Source organism: Rhinolophus hipposideros, assembly GCF_964194185.1.
Source record: "Rhinolophus hipposideros genome assembly, chromosome: 9".
Lineage (NCBI taxonomy): Eukaryota > Metazoa > Chordata > Mammalia > Chiroptera > Rhinolophidae > Rhinolophus > Rhinolophus hipposideros.
The window spans coordinates 2,330-20,293 of record NC_138055.1 but is presented as its reverse complement, the minus strand read 5'-3'; the positions used below and the strand labels follow the sequence as shown (position 1 = coordinate 20,293).

The window sequence follows — 17,964 nt, the reverse complement described above, 5'->3', positions numbered from 1 at the left end:
GAAGGGGAACAGGACTTTATTGGGGAACAGTGTGTACTTCCAGTAGTGTACTTCCAGGCCTTTGTTTTCCAAGTCAAATCGTCCTTTCAGTCTTAGTTGTGAGGGGCGGAGCTCAGCTCCAGGTCCAGTTGCTTTTTTTTTTTTCCTAGTTGCAGGGGCACAGCCGACCATCCCTTGCGGGAGTTGAACCGGCAACCCTGTGGTTGAGAGGACACGCTCCAACCAACTGAGCCATCCGGGAGCTCAACGGCAGCTCAGCTCAAGGTGCCGTGTGCGATCTTAGTTGCAGGGGGCACAGCCCACCATCCCTTGAGGGACTCGAGGAATTGAACTGGCAACCTTGTGGTTGAGAGCCCACTGGCCTATGTGGGAATTGAACCGGCAGCCTTCAGAGTTAGGAGCACGGCGCTCCAACTGCCTGAGTAACCGGGCAGGCCCAGAAGAGATTTAAAAGGCCCGAGCACAGGCATCACATAGCTGTGGGGGAATCACTATTATAGGGATCAGGTGCTGCTTGTCCTCCTGCGAAGGGCCAGGCCACCACCTCCCTTCCCACCTGTCCCTGTCCCCATCTGCGGGCCCTGATCCCACCTCAAAACCAGCCTGGTGAGTGCCTGGCACGCTGCACCATTATCTTACGTGCAGATTTTCCTCAGTGGAATAACCAGGATTCCACCCAACACTGCAAGGACTGTTTGGATCACTCTGTTTGTCTAGGACCCCGTGTGTGTACGCCCTAAGGGCCCATTTCAGCCTGGGTCCTGGACTCAGGACTGTGTTAGAATCAGTCTCCGGTTTAAGTACCATGTGAAATGGAGATAATAATCTTCTCTGCTTTATCTGGAAATGGGGAGCAGTGGGTGAGATGAGGCCTGTGAAGGGCCGGAAACAGGATTTATCTCACAGTGAGCTTAATCCCAGAAACTAGGTTCTCATTATAACGAAGAGCCAGGAAACTCCCCTCTCTGCTGCCATCTAGTGTGTCTTAAGAATAACAACTGTTTCTATGTCACCTGCAAAAGGTATTCTCTGCTGCCATATCATGTGCATTTAGGGAATAACACCTGAGTGGAGGTCAGGAAAAGCTCTTCATTCCAAAAGCTTCTGAGCCAATGTGTCAGGCCCAGGGCTGTGCCCCAGGTGCAGTCATCGGTGCCCTGGAAGCTGCCCGCTGGAATGTGGAGTCCTGGAGGTGAAACCCAGCACAGGGCTTGGCACACGTAAATTAACTGCCTTCCTACCTGACTCTTACCTATGCAGCCTTATGCCACCATCCCCTCCTGGCTGCCGACCTTCCCAAGGGCCACTTTTGAATTAACAGTGTGCCTAGACAGCGTCTCTAAGTCACCACATCTGGGAGCAGTGGGGTGCAAACCAAAGGTTTATTTTGCTTGTAAAAGAGGCAGCCCAGGAAGATCAGACCAAACGGAACCCAGGTCTGAGAGCTGAAAGCCTGGGTATGGAAAGACCACAGGGAGGCCAGACAAGTCCCAGGCTCGTGCTGCCCGCGCCGCTCAGCCAGTAGACCTACAGGAGCTGGGTCATAGACTAAGCATTTATTATCTGAGCACCCGTGCTCTGAGAAGGCAGCCGGTTAACACCTCCAAAAACTGCCGTAACATTCTCAGACCAGGCTGGGATATTTAAGGGGAAACCCCTGCGTTCCTCCAGAGGCCACCTGGTGGTCTGTATGGAGCCTTCCTTCTGGCGTTGTTGTTCTTCAATGTGGTCACCAAGCAGGAGCAGTGATGACAGTAACCTGGAAAGAATGCTAGTCAATAAAGATTGTGATCAGTAAGTACAGGGACACAAGTTCCAGGGTAATTATCTAAAGCAGGGAACTGGGACAGGGGACATTCCAAGGCCAAACCCCAGGGGTGGGGTGTGGGGGTTGATGAATTGTTAAGCTCTAGGGCAGGGAGAGGCGAGGCCTCTTTTGTGGGGTTCCAACCAGGCCCTGTTTAAATTCCCCCCTACTTATGTTCATTTTATTTCTATAAAATCAGTAAGGTTAGATTAGAGAGGAAACAAATAACTATATAATAAAGATGATTTTTAAATCCAGGGTTACCCATGACAAGGGCTCTCCCTGCTTCCTGCTGAGAAGGCCAAGTCCCTGCCTCTGGCTAACAGAGTTCTTTGCTGTTCAGTTCCAGCGGGGAGGGGACTACGGAGGAACTGTCCTCTGGTTAATCAGCTACTGGCCTGGCTTGTCATCCTCGGGAGGGACGAGTTGGAACCATGGTGGATGGCCCTCTGGAGATGAAAACTGCTGTGTTTCAGATGACACAAACTTGACTGACGAGGAACTTAAGGTCTTCAGTTGGCTCACAGGACAGGAGTGACAGTCTTCCTTCTGGGGGAGTCCTGTGGACACTTAAATGAAACAAGTTTGATTGGAGGGATATGGACCCAGCCACCGATTCTCTGAAGCTCAACAACAGTTGGGGGGCTCGGGAAAACTGCAAAGGGTCCGTTTCATTTCGGAGGTAACTGACCTGTTAGACACTCCTCCCCCTCCAGGCTCTCAGTAGTATTTGGCCTCCTGGCTTCCCGGGGCTACAATATGTAGAGGGGTCGGCCTGGGGGAGGTACTGGTCCCCCATATTTCCTAAGTGCCTGCTGAACCTCTCCCAAGTTAACACAGGACATAACAGAATTGAGGTCACAACCTAAAGCAATGGGCAGCAATTACAGCCAGGCCTCGAGGTCTCCTCACAAAACTTTTCCAGAGCCCTTTTAAGTCTAATTTGATCATTTTATATTTTCTCTCAGGTATAGACCACTGGTAAGGAACAGGCTGAGTAAAATGAGCCCAAATCTAGGGGCTCTCTTTATCTTTATAACCAAGCAGATTTTAGAGGAAGAAATAGGTCTAGATGGAGCAGTCCAGACAGAATAAATGGTTCCCATGTCAATCGGGGGATTAACAGGCTTACCTGCCACGGCAAGGGTCACCCGCAGTTCCTCCTCTGTGATGAGCATGAGCTCTTTCTTCTGAGGAGTCACTGGGCACTTCAGTCAATTACAGCCATTTGCAGGGAAGGAGTTGGTCCCTGCTCCCTTCAGAATGGGACAATCCCTCCTCCAGTGCCCTTCAGTTTGCACAGTGGGCATGGCTGCTTTGCAGGATTCGAGCACGCCTTACACCAGTGGCCTGGGCTTCCACGTCCACAGCTGGCTCCTTTTCCTCTTCTGTGGCTGCCGGGGTGGCCCTGAGGTGGCCCTGGCCTTGGCCCGTCTATTAACTGCAGCCAGAAATCTGCCTGCCTCTGTCCTCATCTACAGTCTCAGTCTTCCTTTCTTTCCTCCTTTTCCCTGTCTCGGTTGTTAAAGACATATAAACAAACCCCCTGTCCTTCTTTTAGGATCTGAGCCTCTATCAGGAATGTAACAGTGGACCAGAACCATTGTATTTCCTTGCCAGGTTAGGAAAACAAGCTTCCTTACATTGGTCTATATCTGACATCGAGGAGAACACGTGAACTGCAGCAGTCCTAAATACACAAGTTTACATAACTATTAGCAAAACTCAGTTTTTAGATTTATTTTTCTTGAGTAACTTAAGATCTAATTAAGATAATATAATACATAGAAAATTATTTTCATGACACATATAATCTTTGCTTTTCTGACAGAAAACTTTTCTATAATATCATTAGCAGACCAGTAGTCTAACAAACTTTTTTTTATTTAGAGAGAGAAAATTTACCTAATTTTGTGCCAGCTTACTTTTGATACTTAAATTTATTTAAGTCACATTTAGTTTAACCATATGTAAAATTGCTTCAAGATTTTCCTTCACAAACCTATAACTTTCCCAGTCCCTCTTGGTTTGTCTCCTCTCATTCAGAAATAATCATCCTTAGGACAAACTCCTTTCTTTTCCTTAAAAAATGTATTTTTATACCCTATGCGTTTCTTGAAAACATACATCATTTCCTTATATAGTAATGAAAGTCTATAACTTTCAGAGCCTTAATTTTTACGGACAACTAAAAGCAAGTATCCAATATTTCCATTAGCAAATCTATAAACACATTTTGCAACCTTTAGAAGTATAAGTTTTTGTTAGTAATATATCTACCAATTTTTAAGAATTATATTTTAAAGAAAATTAAAAACCACATTTACTGACATTGTAAGTTAGTTTTCAGATTTCCTGTGACAAGAATCAAAAAATAGGTGAACTCAGACTCATCCAATAATTAATATTTCAGCATTTTGTTATTTTGAAATACCTAGATATTTAATAGTTTTTATCATTTAACACAACTTAGTAAAATTGAAATTTTGTTTTTAAGTGTTTTTTGTTTTTTAGTTTTCTATTGGTGAATACTGGGGAACAGTGTTTTTTCCCCTGGACCCACCAGCTACGAGTCAAGTCATTTTCAATCCAGTTGTGAAGGACGCAGCTCACTGGCCCACGGGGGGAATCAAACCAGTGACCTTGGTGTTATGAGCACTGCACTCCAACCAATGAACGAACCGGTCGCACAGAACTGAAATCTTAAGTCACTAACAGATGCTGTATTAATTTTATGATCAGCTCAGCTAGAAAAACTCATACAATAGGCAGAGAGAACAGGGCCATGGGGAGAGGGGGCAGGAAAGGAAGATGTGAGAGGAAACAAAGAAAACAGAAATGCAATAATTCTGAAGAAAAAGTGCAGCTACAGCTAATTGTAATTGGCCATGACACTATTAGCATTGCAGGCAGGGAAATTTTCCACCCCTTTGACAGTCCCTACAAGGGAATCCCTCCTCCTGGTGGGAAGGAGTCATCAACAAAGGCAGGCCCTGGGAACGCCCCAGAAACGCCCAGAGATCACCTGTGACCGCACCTTGAATATTTCCCGCCCTCATTCAGATATAATCCTAACTTTTCTTTGTTCTAGAGCAGTCCCTCTCCTGGTGGTCTTGTGCACTCCTGCATTTTGGGAATATATTTTCTTTCTTTTAGTAAATCCTTGGCCCGCTTGCCTTCGTTCATGATGCATTGTTTCTATGTCCTGGAATGCCTTTCTGTGGTGATACAAGGACCTGATCTCCTCTAACACACAAGATGAGAGGAAAAAAATCTTTTTTAAGCCCCCACAGTATTGGGGAGCCTGCGAGGAGAATTACTGACCGGGGCACTGCTGGCTCCTGGAAACCGCTGCAGCTGGGAGCTCAAGGACATGCAGGCAGAGGTAAGTGGTGTTTTTGTTCACCCTGTCATCTTTCCTGGTCTATTTCTGTGGGGTTGGGGACAATCTAGAAGTGCTGCATGTCTTTTTCCTCTATTCTACCTGTAGATTGGCAGGAAAAAATGTTTGTGAAGCTAGCTTCTTGGGAGCAGCGACTCACAGGTTTTCTTTATTGATTCTTTCCTCTCAGAAGCGATCATTTTTTTCTGTGTCTGTGTCTTGTGCCATTTGTAATCAAAAGAAAATACCAAGGGGAGAGGAGGGTGGTAGATGATGATAAAGGGGATCAAACATGTGGTGATGGAAGGAGAACTGACTCTGGGTAGTGAACACACAGTGGGATTTATAGATGATGTAATACAGAATTATACACCTGAAATCTACATAACTTTACTAACAATTGTCACCCCAATAAACTGTAATTTAAAAAAAGAGAGAGAAAATACCAAAGGAACAGAAAGCCTTTGGCTTCCTCAGTTAAGCTAGTAAAAGGGACTTTTGGTTTGAGGAGCTATTAAAATCCTATCATCAGTAGTCAGACCATGGCTCCTTTGAATTGGAAAAACTTCAAATTTTGAAAATACATTGGAGAACTTTCATGATAAACAGCTGTTTTATTGGAACCTAGAGGAAGAACACATGTAACACAAATGAATTCAAGGAAATTTAACTTTTGAATAAGTTCCTCAGCTTGTTGGGTCTTAAAAATGCTAATGTCAACACTAGGTTTAAAAAAGGCAGAAGGGAAAATCAAGAGATGTGCAACTTTTTAAAAACTGTATTTCGATCTAATATTATGAGAATTGGTGTGTTGGAACAAATTTTAAGGAATGTGATAACTGATCAGAAACTTGACCAAAACGGAAGCTGCTTTTCAGTCTGATAGAAATTAGAGTCTCAGCATCTCCCCCAGGTCCTCTGCCAAGCAGATCAGAAATGTAAACACAGCTCACAACTGCCTGAGGCCATAGAGCTGAGCAAAGGAAAAGAAATTGCAAAAGGGCACTTTTAACAATACGAGCCTCTTTCCTGCAGCCTGGCTCCCCTTTTCCTGCCTCCTTAAAGACTGTGAAGCACAAATAAAACCCTGAGCACAATCCCCTTAGCAGAAGACAGGGAGACTCCATGCAGGAGCCTCACAAAAATGTTCCTGCCACGGGTGTTCAGCTTTTCCTGAATTATCTGTGGATCTCCCATTTTTACATCTAAAATCTGAGTCCACTCTCACCCTTGACTAAAATGTCATATTTACCTGATGTCTCCTCGCTGTCTTTGGAAATTTCATGGTTATGTGAATTCTAGGTGCGCATGTATTACAATTCCTGGTCTCTATCTGTGGCGTTGGGTAGAAGTTGGAAGGCGTGCCAGGCCTTTGTCTCTTTTCTGAATTTAGATCGGCAAAAAAAATATTTGTGCAGCTAACTTTTTGCACCTAGAGACTTCATAGTTTTCTATATTCTTTCCTCCCAGAGATGTTCGTTTTTTCCTGTGTCTGTGTCTTGCATGTCGTTTGTCCTAAGAAGGAACTACCACGGGGACAGAACACAGGCACAGGCTCCCATAAGCCTGTCGTTGGAGCTGGCCTCACAGGCTGGGGAGTTAAGCGGCTCTCTCCAGACTGAAGTCTGCGGAGTCTGTGTCCCCAGAGTTTGGCTTTGTGACCAAGGAAGTTAATCCTCTCTGGTCCCTACCATCCGCCAGGTGCACTTACTCCATTGCACCTGGTGGCCAGTGAGATAAGCTGGGGTTCCCAGTGCGCCTCTGCCTGGCTGTGCCAGCTCCCAGGGGAGTGTGTCCTGAGGGGCCTCTGCCCATAAGGGGCATATGTCCCCCCAGCCTTCCTTACCCATTAGTGCTGGACAGATCCCGGTCCAGTAGCACCTCCCTGGGGCCACAAATTAGTGGGTTTGGGGCTGGAGGTGCCTCACCTTGTGTGGGAGATTTATAGATGATGAAATACAGAATTGTACACCTGAAACCTATGTAACTTTACTAACAATTGATGGGGAGACACCCTGTCCACCCCACCATCTCTACTGCCTGTGTGACGAAGGTCTCTGACTGTCTTTGGGGTGACCCTTTGGCTCTGGGAGGGCTGCTTCCTCTGTACTCTGTGTGGAGGGGCCTCTGGCTTCCTGGCCTGAGCTGTAAAGAGGCTGCTTTGTGTCTCACTATTTAGTCCTCACTGTCCACGGACAGACAATGAATCCCGGAATGGGAAAAGCATCTACATTTAAATCGTGTTACAGAGCTCTTGTGACAACCAGTTATTTTCTTGGTAAACTACCTTGTGTGTTCTCTATAGTTATACTAATTTTGTCAATTTGTGATCTCTGTGTGAAACCAGTTTGTGTTTGGTAAGATGTTTTGTATATGTGGATGGTTTTACTAGATTGTAATATTTGATTGGTTTTAACAAATCAAATGCTTATATAAATTAAGAAATAAGCTACAAACTAACCTAAATGCTTTTCAGGATCGGATAATGTGGTGAAGTATTTGATAGTAAAGCTGGTTTTAGTTTGGGTTTATCACAGTCATATCTTTGAAAGTTATTAACATAAAAAATATATATTTTAACTGGGCTTCTAAAAATAAGTTTGTTATCTGTGTTACAAAATGTGTCAAGAAAGTAGCTACGGTAATAATTGATTTTGACATCTCAAATTTTAAACTATTATATAAAACACATACAATGAAAATAAAAGATATTTATGTAAACTTTTTAGCGATAATTATATTGTACATAATCATTGAAAAGGTTTTCTACGTGTCTTTGGTAATTTGACACTTTACAATTGTGTTATCTAAATTCATGATGGATATGTATTGAATGTCTAGACTATTTCCAAATAGGAGAATATAATGAAACACTGATTACTGAAGATAGATTTATCAACTTTTTGGTATTTATCGTAGAGGAACTAAATATACTGGTATATTAGTAAATATGTCTTGTGGTACATTAAAATTTTTGTTTCTGCTATGGGGATGTATGTTTCTAGAAATTATGAAAATGTTCACAATTGCATCAATATATAGAATCCCGGTGTACCTGCACAATTATTTACTTAGTTTTCACTGCTGATTAAGATGGACATTTGGATTGTTTAGGCCTCTGCTGTTGTGAACAGTGCTGCTGTGGATTCATGTATCAGTGTTTGAACATCTGTTTTCAATTTTGGGGGGGTCTATTTCTAGAAGTGGATTTGTTGATCCACATAGGAATTTTTTATGGGTTTGAAATTCCCAACTATGGTACACTCAGGCCGACATTTTACATTTTCAGAAGGAATATTTAAGGGTTCTAATTTCTCCACATTGTTGCTGCCATTTGTTTTATTTTTCTCAATTATGGCCATTCTGTTTCATGTGAGGGGGGGGTCACACTGTGGCTTTAATTTATATTTCCATCATGACTAATGATGTTTAACATTTTAGTGTGCCTGTTGACCATTTGTGTGTCTAATATGGAGAAGGTTCTATTCAGGTCATTTAAAAATTAAATTCATATTTCCCCAAGTTGCTCACACACAGAAGTGCAGCAAACTTAGTTAGAAGAGCATGAACTGGCCCAGGAGTCCCTGTGACATTGGGAGGGTGATTCCTCAGCATCTTTACCATTCCCTTCTCTACCAATCATATGTTGAAAAGACTTATTTAGTCATTCAAACGTTAAGTAATTTGGGTAAACCTATACACACAATTCTGCAGTAAAGGCTTATGTTTGTAGACCTCTCCCCATTTCCCAAAGCTCTTTCTGTATATACTACTCTATTTGATTTTTGATAATGGATTCAATCTCCTTATTTGTTACAGGTCTATTCAGATTTTCTATTAGTTTGTGATTTAGTCTTGGTAGGTGTTGTGTTCCTTGAAATTTATCCAAGACCGCTACTACATTTTTAAGAAATTCCACATACATCAAGATTATTTCCCACTGCATAAATATTCTGTGTAAACGTGATTGTAAGTGGTTGCGTATATGCCATCTCAAGTATATGTCGTATGCACAGACTTCCTCCTGTTAAATCTAGGTCGACTTAAACTACTTCTCACAATGAATATTCTAATACTGTCCACACATTTAATATTAGTTCCTCAGGGTATACGCCTAGCTGTAGAGTTTCTGTGTAACTGGGTCTGTAAGCATTTTTTCCTGCTCTGACCACTTTTTTCTGAGATGATGCCAGGAAGGAGATTAGACTCAAAGTTTAAATTACCAGTCGAGCAATGAGAACAATATATGCACACAATTTTCTCAGTATCTTTCTATTCCAATTCCACTATCCAGTAAACTATCTGCTCAATAGATGGAAAAATATGAGTATAAATATTAGTCTTGTCTAATAGCAATAAGTCTCCAGTACAACTTTATTTAAGGAAGTTTCACCATTATTTTTAATATGTTCACTCATGTGAGTTCTAAGTGTCAACATCAGAACAACGAATGACACCTATTCCAGAGGCCTAATGCTGGAGTTCCCTCTCTCACAACTCCTGCAGTCTCACATGAAGAAGTGGAAATTAGAAAAGGAGTCACTCTTGGCTAAGCAACTAAAAAGGTTTTTTCCCCCCATGACTGACAAGAGGTAGGCTGGTGATCAGAGGATGGGTTGGACTTTGGGCCCAACCAGTCCCCCACCCCCAGTAGTATCCTTTCATGGGAAATAATAGGGTCAACCCAGGAGCTTGTTTTCTCTCATATATAACATATATGAGTTCCCACGAGTTCCAATGAGACTACTGGCTATTCTGGTTTTCAGAAGGCCTGGATTCTAGTACTTCTCTGCCTGAGTATGGGATTTAACTCACAGAGACTAAGGTCTCAAGACCCATCTGGCACAACCCTGCTGCTGTTCTGTGGTCATCAGTGTTTGGTGGTGGCTTGTGTGTGTGCCAAACCTTGGTTGAGTTCATTCAGCCACTGCTTGTGCTGACTCACCACCAGCCCCTCTGGGCCCACTGGCACCCAAGATGCTTTTTTGGAAGCAAATCTGACCCAGACCTAAGGCAGCCTCCTTCTGGGTCCCCCTAGGCTGCTGTGCGGTGGTTACAGGAGTAGCAGTGAGACCCAACTTTGAGAGGTCAGCATGTCTCAGAGTTGGTCTTACTTGGCACAAGTCATATGTGTGGCTTTTTGAAATATTGGAATTTTGGAAATACCTCCCCTTACACTGTTAACATTCCTGGGCTGATCCACTGCCTTGTGAGCCCCTGGTTTCCCAGTTGCTTTGGTTACAGTAAAAGCAGCAGTCATTCTGGGCTTCAGGTCAGGCCTTTTCCTAATCCACCGAACCTTACTTCCACCCTTAGCTAGGCTTTCTGGGCGATACAAAATCGTGAGACACTTAGCTAAATGTAACAAAATGAGGATGGTCTGCACAGTGAGAAGTATAAAATGTCGCCCTTATGACTCACAAGTTAGGTGTAGTAAGAGAAACCAATAAAAAAAAAACACTCAAAATATGTTACCAGATGCTTCACTTAAAAGAATATGTAGGACTGACTGTCCATTAAACCCATGTAAAGAGGCTCAGCATTCGTTAATCACTATGGAAATGCAAATGAAAACCCAAGGAGATAGTATGTCACAGCTAGTAGCACAACTAAGATAAAAAATGTAATAATTGATGAGCACTGGAGTGAATAGAAACCTTATCCATTGCTGGTGGGATTATAAAATAGTGCATCCTCCATGGAAAACATTTTGGCATGTCTATAAATGCTAAACCTACACTTATTATATGATTCATCAAGTCCATTTCTTGAATTGAAAACTATATCCATCTAAAGAACAGATGTCATGTAAAATAATTCACAACACGTGAATGGATAAACAAATTGGGGTATAGCCATATAATGGAATTCTACTTAGCAATAAAACATAAACTAATGATCACTCAACTGCATGGTTAAATGTCAAAAGCATTCTAAGTAAAAGAAATCAGACACAAAAGAGTACACATACTGTGACTCCCGTATATACCATTCTAACACAGATAATGTATAATGACAACAGATAAGTCCCTGGTTGTCTGTGGCTGGGGGTGGGAGAGCAACTGACTACAAACAGGACCCCAATGGAACCACTGGAAGCGATCTGTCTGTTGATGGCGGTGGTTCCATGAATATTCATTTGCTAAACACTTTAAATGGACGCAGTTTGCTCTCTGTAAATTGTACCCTCAGTAAACCTGATTTTAAGAAATACTCAGAAAAACGGATTTTGGGGAAACAAATCTTAAGGTCCAAACTGAATGCTAATAACAAGTTGTACTCATCATTGCTGATTTTAAAAACTACAGACATCTTACTATGAGGTAACCCATCTGCTGAGCCCCTTTACTGCGTTAGGTTATTTCTATGTATAACCATACGAGGAACATAATATTCTCCCCCCTCTAGTTAAGGGAACTAGAGTTTGGAATTTGTAAGTAATTAGCCCAAATTCACATAGCTAGTAATGGTGAAGCTTCAATTAAATAACTAGCTAGTGTGTGGCTGGTCTCAATACTATAATGCCTGGCACATGGCACAGCGTCTTATAAAATCAGCTATTCTAACTGAAAAAGTAAGTATGCCCTACCATCGTTATTGTTTCAGGAGACAAAAATCACTCAGAGCTCCCTCGAATACGGTCCCGTAACCCTCTGTCATTGTGTTGATGATGTAATAACTTAAAATGCAATGGCTACTAAGTTGAAATTAGAATTTTAAGGGAAGAAAGTGATTGTTTCAAACGTCATGTGGCATGTGAGTTACACGCACCATCTCTTTTAAATTTCACGGGAGATCTGCTCATATGTATTAACTTCTACTTCATGATCTCAAAGTGACCCATCCCAGGCTGCACAATAAGAAATAGAGGGGCCAGGGTTCACACCCAGATCACTTGGCTCCATAATCCAGAGGCTGCACTGTTTTCTGAAACTCCTTGCTGCCTTTACATCTGGCTGAGTATCTTGGCAGTTTACTAAGAGGAATGGAAAAGCCCCGAGGAATTAAAAAACTCCAGCGTCACAGTGTCCACAGCTATAGGCACATGGGGGGGTCAAAGTACCTTCTTAGCATTCAACCCTTTATTAGGCATCCAGTGATGAAACCCATGGCATTGGCTTTCCTGTTACACGGCAGGAAGTGAAAAAAATTGATTTCATTCACTTTGTCCGTAGCTGAGTTCCAAACTATGTTGGTAGTGTCTCAGCAGCTGTACAGGAATCAGGTAAAAACAAAGTAATGGTGTATAAAAACAGCTGTTGGTTGCAGTTGGCAAGTTACTCCAAGAATGAGATGAATTTAAGAGATGGATGGCAAGGGAATAGAGATTCCACAGATTTTGGGCTTCACACAGTTTGAAAGACCAAACGCTTTTGGCTACGTCCATCAGCAATTACATTTTAGATATTTCCAGTGGCAAAGTTTCCTCAATCACACAGCCCTATGGAAAAAGATTCGATTTAGGGTGTATCACCTTATAAATAAATGAATTCTACCCTGACTGTCTGTTACGCATTGAATCGTGTCCTCCCAAAACTCACGCTTTGAAGTTATATCCCCCAGGACCTGAATGCGGCCTTTTTTGGAGAAAGGGTCTTTACAGAGGTAATGAAGTTTAAGTGAGGTCATTAGATCATCAATCCAATACCTCTGTTGTCCTTATTTTTAAAAAAGGGGGAAATGTGGACACAGACAGACATAGAGTAAAGATGATGTGAAGACACAGATAGAAGACAGGTCTACAAGGGAAGGAGACAGGCCTATAACACATGCTTCGCTCACAGCCCTCAGAAGGAAGTAATGCTACCAACACCCTATTATGGGCATATAGCCCCCAGAACTGTGAGACAATACGTTTGTTAAGCCCACTCTGGTGGTTGTTACAGCAGGCCTAGGAAACTAAGGCAATGCTTTATTTAACATTGCAGCTACACCACTGGCACTGCCAATCCCCTTTACTTGGCTATTTCTATTTTTTCCATACCACTTGTCACCTTTAAAAAAATCAATATCTATATCATTTATTATGTGTTCTCCCGCCTCAATGAATTTATCACAAGGAACATTAGTTACCGATGTATCTTCTGTGCCTAATAATCGTGGCAGGCTCATACCTGGCATTCAAGAAATATTTCTCAAGTGTTGAATGAATCGATGAAGAAATCAACCTTCATCCAGTGAATCACAAATGGGGAGGTGTCATAAATTTATCACCAACCAATAAGTAAGGACATAGTCATCTTTTAGCAAAGAGGAAGGGGAGAGGGTAGTTATCGGATAATGAAGATACCGTGCTGGCACATGGAGATACATCCTAACAGATAAACCACAATATACATAAAGGGTGGTCTGTGTGGAAGTGGGTAATCAGAGTCTAAAATGTGCATGCAAGACCAGAGGAATGAAAATAACCGAGACCACTTTGAAGAACAGTAGAAAGTGTTTGACCTACTACTTGTCAAGGCTCACAGTAATGCTGTCAGAACGAGACAGTGATGTATGGGCCTAGCGTAATTCACCAGGAGTTGGCAAACAATAGATCATAGTCCACAGCTATCCCGCTGTCTACTATATTTCTCCCCCAATGTGTTATGAAACATTTCACCCACACAGAAAAGTTGAAAGAATTTTAGTTATCACTGATAATCCCAAATTTAAGACATTTGCTGGATTTGCACCAATTATTTGCATTATTGCACTGGATTTGCAAAAGCAACAGTCGGTAAAACTATTGCCGCTCATTATGCATTAAGGAAATGGTACTAGAGTTGGTTAACTAGTAGTTATGTTATTATTCTTCATGACTACATTCACAGTTTTAAGAAATGTGATATATTTCACTTCAGAATGGAGCATTAAAAATAATTTTATTCAATCTCTACTTTTGATTACCAGCCTTATAATATCCATGTAACAAATAGTCTACAATTTGTATTTAAATTGTTGTCTTCAGAAAGACTACTTGTGTGATCATTAGATTTGGAAGCTCAACTTTGCATGAAAGCAAATTCATGCAAAATAAATAACAGCATTTCTTGCCAATACAAAACTGTTTCAAATGAAAAATAGAATTTTGGAAAAGTTGTATCTGCCTCTGTGAATGTCACAGCTTCCAAATACTTAAGACTAATGATGATATTGATGAATATGAATATTCATGTTGTAAAATGAAATGTGTCAACATTTGGGGGATCTGCATAGGCCATTGAACCTATAGTTTTGCAAATAATCAGTGCATAATGTTACAAAACCATACATAAAACAACGATTTAAAGTGCAAGTTAGACCTATGGATTGTAATATAATACAGTAAAAAAGGTTTGCTTATGTAAAAAAAATAAAGACCTCGCCCAAGACTCCAATGGGGAAGGCCTGTAGGGGACGCTCTATCAGTGCTACGTGGATGGCAAAGTCATACAGAAAGAGCCCCTTGGTTATAACAGCTCTCCAAATTCCTTCTAGAAAAAAATCTCCCCTTTTCTGTTGGGGACTTGCAGCACGGCTCTCCATGGCTGCACGTCCTGGGTGGCAATTCTTTCTTTTCCCCCAAATAAACCTTTTTTTTGGTTGAAGGAATATCTACTTGACTTTTTGTTTCAGGTCAACATCTGTATGACCTCAGATTGTACACTGCAACTAAATCATCCCTTGTTCAGCTTGTACTATCTAAGAGCAATATGCACAGTTACCGGATAAGTATATTAAACTACCTGTCCTTTTCCAATTACATACTTGGGTATGTCCATATTTCTTTCCTTTACGCATTTCCACAAGTACAAGATGTAGATTGAATGCAGAAGACACTATGAGAATCTAGCTGGTTTCTATTAAGCCTGGCACTTAAAAGATTGTCTTCCAGGGCAATGGAAATGTTTTAAATCTCGATGAGATTATTGTTGAAAAATTCAAATTACTCAAAATCTTTGAGGTTAAAAAATTGCTCTCTTTTTAGGAGACTTACTGAAGTATATCTATATTCCATAAAATTCATCATTTTAAAGTGTATCATTGTGTCATTTTCAGCATAATCAATCCCCTTTAATCATGGATGATACATTTCAAGACCCCCAATGGATGCCTGAAACCTCAGATAATACTGAAGCATACATATATGTTTACTTAAAGGAAGAACTTTTTGGCTTTTCTGTGGTGTATCCGAATTGCCAGCATCACTATTCTTGTACTTTGGAGCCATAATGAAGTAAAACGAGGGTCGCTTGAACGAAAGCACTGCAGTTCAGCTGCAGTCTACCTGAAAACCCAGGTGACCAACATGCAGGGAGTACATATAGCATGTGTACACTGGAGAAAGGTATGATTTATGTCCTGGGTGAAAAAGTATGTAATGTCACAAGATTTCTTCATGCTTCTCAGAACCTTGTGCATTTCGAAACTTACATTTATTTTGTGGAATTTTCCATGTAATACTTTTAGACTGAAATTGAACATGGAAAGTGAGAACACATGGATAGAGGGGACTCAGTATTCACACAGTTGTGCAAATATCACCACTGTAAAGTTCTAGAACATTATCACTCCAAAGTGAAACCCTGTTGCCATTCACAGTAACTCCATTCCTTCCCCTATCCCTTGGCTACCATTATTCTACTTTGTGTTTTTAGGAGTGTACCTAATCTGGACATCTGTATAAATCATAAAGAGAATCATTCTATCGGTCGCCTTTTCTATCTGGCTGTCATTTGGCATTTTGTCAAGGTTGCTTTGTGTTTGTCTGAGCTTGTCTGTCATGATGCTATTGCCTATGGATGCCTGGGGTCCTTATCCGGGCTGTACCGCTTGTGGTGAGCCGCCGTAGACATTTCCCTGACCTGAACCAATGTGGCTGGACCTGCCCTTGTCATTACTATGATTGTAAGAACGACCTCAGCAACAACTATCAGGGAAATTTGAGGGTAAAAAAAAACCCCCAAAGTTTATAATTTACAGCCCGTGGAAGGTCTGTGGTTGTCCCGGGCCACACGGTAAGGTCCTGGGTATAGAGGGAGTGCATGTGCAGACCTGCGTTTCTGCCTTTATAGGGGCAGATGTTGCGAGTACCTTGGGTTTCAGAGATTCACTCTTTATCGGGTCATTCAAGCAGGCAGAAATTTAGGTCAACCTGGGCTTTTATAAAGGGGAAGTTTATGGGTGAGGCAGCCTGGCTCTCTCTGTACCATGTAGCTGGCCAAGTATATTTGAGATGGATGTTTTAAAACGGATGCCTCAGCAATCAAAAGCTTCACGCCAAACAGTTACATTACAGTAAAATCAAACAAAACTAATTTTCAGGCACTCATACCACAAAAGTTCATCTTTGTAGTTAGGGTATTTATCACTTTATTTCTTTTGTGGCCGAAAATAGACTTGAACACACCCTTCTCCAGAGAAAACACCAATGGGCAAAACGCACTCAAACAGATTTTAAACATTATTAGCCACGTAAACGCAAATTGAAATCACAATATGATATGCCTTTCACACACAGTACAATGGCTATGCTTTTGAAATCACTGGAAAGTAATAATTCTAAACAACCATGTCAACACCACACCGAAATAGTGGAAAAGACATCCCAGTTTATTACACAGCACACGCCCTACGCAGACCCAGTCTCCAAAAGAGGTGAAGCTAATTGCCGTGGGCAGAAGAGGCACTGCGGGGAGACTGTATTAGTGCCTTGGGTAACGTGGATGATCTGGGCTGTGGAAGACAGCAAGATTTCTAATTCCGGTTTTCCAGATCACTTTTCCAGAAACCACCTATATTAACCAAAACAGGGTGGTATTGGCCTAAAACCAAACACATAGATCAGTGGAGCATAATCCAGCCCAAATTTGAAGCAGCAGAAACGGCACTGGGAATACGGGACAGCTGTATGCAGAAAAATAGTATTGAACACTATTTTACGCCACAAAGAAAAACCAACCATTTCACCACTATGTCCTTACTGTGCTGCGCCCTCTAGTGGCCAACACCCCTCCCGCAAACAGCAGAGTTCGCGTATAGGAAACGTCTCCTTACCTGTGGCTCTCGTTCATGCCTCCTGGGGAGATGGAGAGGTGAAGCAGGTACAGGATATCCCACCTTGTCTCCTAGCCGGAGAGCGTCCAGGTTAGATATAGTGAAAAAACCGGTTCCCTCACAAAATATACCACTGCAGGACACGAAAGGCATCATGGCGTCTGTCACGGCAGTCTTCTTTTCTGATACTCTAGCGGCCCCAGGTCTGGTGAGACTCTCTGCTTTCATGAGATTCCCCCGACCATGTTTATTGTGCAAACCTTTGTTCTCCTGTGACTCCAGTGGCCCTGTTTCACGCGTGAACCTCTGGTCTTGTGAAATTTTGGTGGCCATGTTTTCCTCGGGAAAGTGCTCTGGGAAGATTTCGGTGGCCACGTTTCTCGAGGTAAAGCTTGCTCTCGCGAGGTGTTGGTGGCCATATTTTTTACACAGAAGTGCTCTTGGGAAATAACGGCGGCCATATTTCTCACGAGATTTCAGCAGCCATATTTGTATGCGGAAGGGGTTTTCGGAACTACTGACGGCCATGTTTCTCGCGAGATTTCGCAGCCATATTTGTATGCGGAAGGGTTATTCGGAACTACAGGCAGCCATGTTTCTCGCGAGATTTTTGCAGCCATATTTGTATGCGGAAGTGCTTTTCGGAACTACCGACGGCCATGTTTCTCGCGAGATTTCGCAGCCATATTTGTATGCGAAAGGGTTGTTCGGAACTACAGGCAGCCATGATTCTCGTGAGATTTTGCAGCCATAT

General features: G+C 42.1%; 1 long non-coding RNA gene across 1 annotated transcript; it reads right to left on the bottom strand.

The window, feature by feature from the left end:
* Nucleotides 1-1,364: 1,364 nt before the first annotated feature.
* Nucleotides 1,365-17,615, bottom strand: LOC308501605. The gene is made up of 3 exons (XR_013993926.1): nt 17,211-17,615; nt 2,940-3,497; nt 1,365-2,376 (listed from the first exon to the last, which is right to left on the bottom strand). It is a non-coding gene; the product is annotated as an uncharacterized lncRNA (long non-coding RNA).
* Nucleotides 17,616-17,964: the final 349 nt, after the last annotated feature.